This window comes from Sapajus apella, unplaced genomic scaffold (genome assembly GCF_009761245.1).
Source record: "Sapajus apella isolate SASKATOON/1434 unplaced genomic scaffold, GSC_monkey_1.0 scaffold2, whole genome shotgun sequence".
NCBI classification, from domain to species: domain Eukaryota; kingdom Metazoa; phylum Chordata; class Mammalia; order Primates; family Cebidae; genus Sapajus; species Sapajus apella.
Window position 1 is genome coordinate 66806668 of NW_022436942.1, and position 6564 is coordinate 66813231.

The 6564-nt window shown below is 40.9% G+C and overlaps 1 protein-coding gene and 1 pseudogene across 5 annotated transcripts in view; one reads left to right on the top strand and one right to left on the bottom strand.

The window, feature by feature from the left end:
- The window catches only part of CORO1C (coronin 1C), an 86827-nt gene that overhangs the window by 17991 nt on the left and 62272 nt on the right, over positions 1-6564 (bottom strand). The window lies entirely within an intron of this gene.
- LOC116527945 lies at positions 3263-3320 on the top strand (annotated as a pseudogene).

The following is a 6564-nucleotide window of genomic DNA, read 5'->3' on the forward strand; positions in this document are numbered from 1 at the left end:
CGGAGTTTCGCTCTTGTTATCCAGGCTGGAGTGCAATGGCACGATCTCGGCTCATCGCAACCTCCGCCTCCTGGGTTCAGGCAATTCTCCTGCCTCAGCCTCCTGAGTAGCTGGGATTACAGGCACGCGCCACCATGCCCAGCTAATTTTTTGTATTTTTAGTAGAGACGGGGTTTCACCGTGTTGACCAGGATGGTCTCGATCTCTTGACCTCGTGATCCACCCGCCTCGGCCTCCCAAAGTGCTGGGATTACAGGCTTGAGCCACCGCGCCCGGCCTACTAAGTCTTATAATACATTTACTAAGTTACAATAAACTGTATTGTAACCCATCTAGTACTGGGTAATGAAATACAGGCCCTGCTCTTCAGAAGTTGGTCGTCTAACAGAAGCAGAGACTTCTATGAGACTGAAAATCAATCAAAGACAACAAATACAAGTGGTATGATACAGAGAGTTAGAGAGTGAGCACCGGAGTCAGGCAGGCTCTGGTTCAAATCTTGCCTGGGCCACTTACTGTGATGATCCTGGCAAACATCACCGCATACAGAAAACATCAGTACCTATGCCTGTGAAGTGTGCTAAGAGAATTAAGGAATTAACCCTTAGCACAGAGCCAGACACACATATAGTGCCTCCAGAATGCAGGGACAGTACACAGCAGGGCTGAGATTATGGGCTCTGGCCAGACTGATGTGACTGAATTCATGATTCAGGATGATGTGACTGAACCTGACCTCTGTGAGGCGGTTTGAGGACTAATATGGTAATATGAAACTGATGCACTTAGAAGAATACCTGGCATAAGGCAGACACTCAGTGTTAGCTGTGATTACTGCCTATATATTCACTAGGAACCACACAGTGTAACCAATGCTATGGTGGCATAAGCTGACTGCATTACTACAAAATGACCTTCCTGCTAACCAAGCTTGGTCCATCCAGGAGGGCTCCCTGAGGAGGTGACCTCTAAGGATGAAAAAGAGTTAGGTGGAAATAGAGAAGAAGATGAAGAGGAATTGAATATCCAGTCTCAAAATATAAAACACAGATCTGTAGAGCAATTTTCTAAAAAGTGCAGGCAGCATTTAAACAATACCATAAAGAAGGTGGCTCAGGAGTTGCTAGGGAAAAAGCTAATACTATAGGCACAAGGACTGCAAGAGGAGAAGAAAGTGAGTGAAAAAATCTATGAACTGAAATGAGAAGACCACAGAATTCTTGTGTCTGCTGGTAAAGACAGCTGGTGGTGTTCTCTACTGTGGACTGCAGAAAGAGCCGGGGGATGGGAGGCGGTCTGCAAGTCTTTCCATACTCAGCACACACATCCTTTGGCTGGCGCCCATAGGCCCTTGCTCACAGGCCTGTCATTATATAGCTCTCTGCCCTCTTCAGGGTTGTCTGCTACTTCTGGGTGATGGCTTGCCAGTTTGGAGTGATGTTCCTGCAGCTCAGGGACAACAATGAACAGAAGTACCACTTGGTACATGTTTAATCTTCTCGTGTGAAATATGGGATGCTGGCCTGGGTGTCAGAGGATACAGGCTCCTGTCAGAGCTGGGACACTAATTAGCCATGTTAGCATTAGGAAGGGATTTCGCTTCTGGGAGCCTGAATTTCCTTGATACCAGGGACAGCTGTGCTTACTCAGGGGTTACTAGAAGGGTTAAATTAGCTCAAACATTTTGCATGCACCAAAGCACTACCCTAATAGGAAATACTGCAACTAGGGAGAAGAGCATGAGGCTTTCTTTGGAGCTAGACAGATCTGGGTCCAGCAGAGCCTTTTATCAGCTGTGTGACCCTTGACAAAACTGCCACTCTCTGAGCCTATTTCCTAAGTTGTAAAATAGGCTACACTCGTGGCATACTGTGCTGATAAAATAACTAAATATAATCATGCACATAAAGACTTAGAATAGTGTATGGCTGAAAAAAAAAAAAAGAGACTAGCATATTTTCATGATGACTTTTCTTGCTGTTAATATGACCATTATGACCCCATATATATCTCTAGGTCTGAACATCAGGATTTCTTGGAATGAGTATTGTCTTCAAATTAATTCAGCACTGTACCCAATTAGTTAATACTAACTAATTTACACCCAAGATATCATTAGTGTGAAAGCTCTGGTTTATACCTAGGCCAATTACCACAGGAAGAACAGATCTGATCTCTAGGCAGGCTTGCTAGCTTTTCCTTGTTCCATGGCTACAGACTGGTATTGTAATACCAAGCAGCTTTCTCAAAATTATGTACAGTGAGTACAAAGGAAAACAGACACAAAACATCCAGAGTAGGCATCTCATCACAGCAGGGAGTAAAAGTTATCCCCACTCCCTCTTTTTTATTTTATTTGTTTAAATTTAAATAACGCTATGTGTTCCTGAAATTTCCTATTTGGACAATACATTACAACAGCAATGCTTTGTTTTGAAAGGACAAAAATGAAATCAGGGAAGCCGTGGTGGCTCAGGCCTGTTGTCCTGGCACAGACACCTCTCATCTATATAACCAAGAAGAAAGAAAAGAAAAAAAAAATCAGTTCCAAGGGTCCCTACATGAAAAACTGAATCCATCAATAAAATCCCACTGTGTTCAGGAAAAAAACTTTAAGCACATGTTCAGAACTACTGTATCATGGGCATCCTCTTCACATGTGAAAGCTTGGATATGGAAAAAGAACAGCTTAAGAGAACAACCCCAACAAGAAAAAAGGAAAACTAAGAAATTTGGGTTTCTCTCATGTACTAATTTTAAAGTACAATTAGTTTAATAGTTTTATTTTTCGAATACTGCTTTCCAGATACTGCTTCCCTATTTTAATCACCCATCATGAACTTGCTACTGGGCTAGGACTAGAGTTACAGCCATAAAAAGGTCTATTCCCTCTAAAAGACCATATTTTTCTAATGCTAAGGAAAGCAATTCCAAAGGGAAAACGAAGAAAAGACATGAGACAGGAAAAAGCTTAAAGATGTGGTAGCAGCTGCAGAGCAGCATGGCGTCCTACAGACACCACACAGGCCTGCATGTAGGCCACCAGGGTGTTCAACAGGAACCATGACATGGAGAGCTGCGCCGGGTTCGAGAAAACCAAGAAGCGAGTGTTGGGTTCTGATCTGCCAGGGCTATAACCACTGGCAAATGGTCCAGAGGCAATCTGTAAAAAATAGAATTAAGACGGAGCCCTCTCTGCTGAATGCTTAAGAGGAACCACAACATCACTTCCATTTTTATTTCAGGGCAAAACTATATTAGAAAGCATTAAAGCTCTTTTAGAATTTGTCTGGGTTTTCCAGTCTTTACCAAATGCCCCCCCTCACGCCAAACAAAAACTATATTAGGAAAATTTATGAGGGAAGCAAAAATGGATAAGATAGAATATTTATTTTTGTTGATTTCTACAGAAGAATAAACTGATTTGAGAGAAAGGGGAATGTGGCCTTTAAACTTAATAATTTGTGACTACTATATAGCTGGAGACAATTAAGACTATCATTTTGCAAGATCTTTCCATCTCCCAGACTCTGGAAGGAACAATTATGCAATCCCATTGTCTGAATTAGCCATTTTTTGCATTTGTGTTTGATTACTCCCCTGCAGATAAGGAACAATGTTGAATCAACATCATTCACTAAACTTAACTTGGCTGCTCTTTGTATGGCTGCTCTTTGTATGATTTAAAGCACTCCTATTTTCTTGGAGCTAAAATTTCCCCAAGTAAAATACTTAGGTAGCCACAATCTTAAAACTCTCTTTGAGAAGATACTGCTGAAGAAAAGAACTCACAGAGTCAAAACTTTGCAAAAGCTAGGAGCTAAGTGTAGTTTTTGGGAGTGGAATTTATACAACTGCTATGTGCTAGTATAAAACACTCTTTCACAAAGTAGTTCATGAAAGGTAAACTGTGCCAATATAATTAAATCTCAGGCTGCGTAAAGAAGCCACCTCTAAAAAATGGAGGAATGTACGTTAAGATTGGTGTTACCTCTCCTAAAACTATAAAGTGGCTGTCACTAACTCAATGCCCATGAAATTACCAAATCAATGCTTAAATGCTTAGGATTTCATGGATTTATACCATAAGTAATACAAAAAGCAAGTTTTTGTTTTGTTTTGTTGTTTTTGTTTTTGTTTTGTTTTGTTTGAGATGGAGTCTGGCTCTGACACCAGGCTGGAGTGCACTGACGCAAGCTCCGCCTCCCAGTTCAAATGATTGTTCCGCCTCAGCCTCCTGAGTAGCTGGGACTACAAGCATGCACCACTATGCCCGGCTAATTTTTTTGTATTTTTTAGAAGAGACAGGGTTTCACCATGCTGGTCAGGATGGTCTTGATCTCTTGACCTCATGATCTACCTGTGATCTACCCACCTCGGCCTCCCAAAGTGCTGAGATTATAGGCGTGAGCCACTGTGCCTGGCTACAAAAAGCAGTTTTTAAAAAATTAGTTTTATTCTTTTATAGTTCATTTGATAAACTGATTTTACTGTATTTTTCTACCAAATGTCTATTAAAGGCACGCTTGCTGCTGCTAGGAATCCACTATAGGTATGCATGAAAATCCATTACGAAAATAATAGCCCATTATACATTGATAGCTTCCTTTTGACTCTCTCGACAGGCATAATTATTATCATACCTCCATATTATAGGTAAGGCAATTGGGGCTGAGTGTGTTTAAGTGAAGCAACCTGCAAATGTGCAGAACTCCTACTCTAGGGCTTTCCTTGGTATCCTTCTTCTACCAAAACTAGGCCTTGTTATACTATCTACCATTTGTAGCTCATGAGCTACTACCAATAGCCTAGGCTTGAGAAACTGTACAGAGCTTTTCTGTTAAAAAAAGAGGCAGGGGGTGTTGTCTGAAACCATTTGATCTTTTACCCTCAGAAGAACAAAGTGGAAAATAAGGTATAAGAAACAGGTAGGCTAGGAGAGGATCAAATATTTATTTAAACTTTCATTTCAACGGCTAAGCTATATAAGCTTCAATTACTCCAATAACAACATGTGATATGGGGGATATTATGTGATTAAAGAGTGATTTAAATATCAGTTCTATACTTAAAGATTTTTTTTTATTAGAAAGATTTATCCCAAAGCATTATTTAATTTACAAAATGTGCACTCCAGGAATGCCAATAAAAGGGAGACATTGAGAATTCTGAGAAGATGGCAGAATCACAGTGGCAGCATTGTTTAGGGGATTTTCCAAAGTCCCTCCATAAAAATACAGAACAAGCAGATAACAAAACAAAACAAAAATCCAGGGACAACATTTACACAAATTAGGTGACATCCACAAAATTCAAGCGGGTGGGGGCAAACACCAACAGCCACAGAGCCTGCATGTTATCAGCCTCAGGTATGTGGGGGGGAGGGGACAGCAAGAGATCATCTGACAGACCTGAGAGCAGCAAGCCAATGTGAGATCAGCAGCAGAAACTAGGAAGGGTTCTGCCTTTTCCAACAGAAGCTGGGCAGAGGGGTCCTGAATTTAAAAGGTCTGAAGAGGCAGGCACAATCTAGACCCCAGCACTCTCAAAATTACCCAGACAGGGCTCCCTTCCAGGATGGGCCCACAAAGGAGACACTGCAGGGAATGAAACAGAATTTCAGCAGGATAGAAATAAGAGGGATAAAGGCATAATAGAGGCTAATAAAAGCAGGCCAGGAAATCTCAGAAAGCAAGGCACTATGTTTCTGAACACTATCTGAAGATGTCAGAGAGGGAGCTCTGTGAAGTTAGAGCAGCTATCTGAACCAAGCCACCATCTAAAAAGCTTGGGAAAATTAAATTCACATAAAAATAAGCAAGAAAAAAAATCAAGGTTGAATTCCAAAATTACTGACAGAAAAAAGAGAATAAGGCACAGAATAACATCCCTATAGACAATATAAGAATACTAAAATGACACTCAAAAGAAATAAAAACTACATTATAGTAATTCAAAATGAACAATATATAAACATAAATCCAGAACTTGAAAAACTCAAAAAATAAAGTGACAGAAATCAAGAAAAAAATTAGAAATGAAGATAAACCAGAAAGAACACAAGAGCAAATAAACTCAACAAATAATGCCCCCAAAAGAAACAAAAGGAAAAGAACAAAATAATGATAATAATAATAATAATAATAAAGTCTTTAAAGAAAAAAAAGGGTTTGGGGCCTCGCATGTGGCTCACACGTGTAAAATCCCAACACTTTGAGGGGCCAAGGTGGGAGGAATGCTTGAGGCCACAAGTTAGAGGCCAGTCTGGACAACACTGTGAGAAATCTTATCTCTACAAAAAAATAGAAAATTAGCTGGGCATGGTGGTGAGTGCCTGTAGTTGTAGCTACTTGGAAGTTTGAGGTGGGAGGATTCCTTGAACCTAAGAGGTTGAGGCATGATCATGCCACTTCACTCCAGCCTCGGTGACAGAGCAAGACTCTGTCTCAAAAAAAGAAAGAAAAGGAAAGAAGGAAAGGGAGGTAAGGGAAGGGAGGAGAGGGGAGGAGAGGGAAGGAGAGGGAAGGAGAGGGAAGGAGAGGGAAGGAGAGGGAAGGAGAGGGA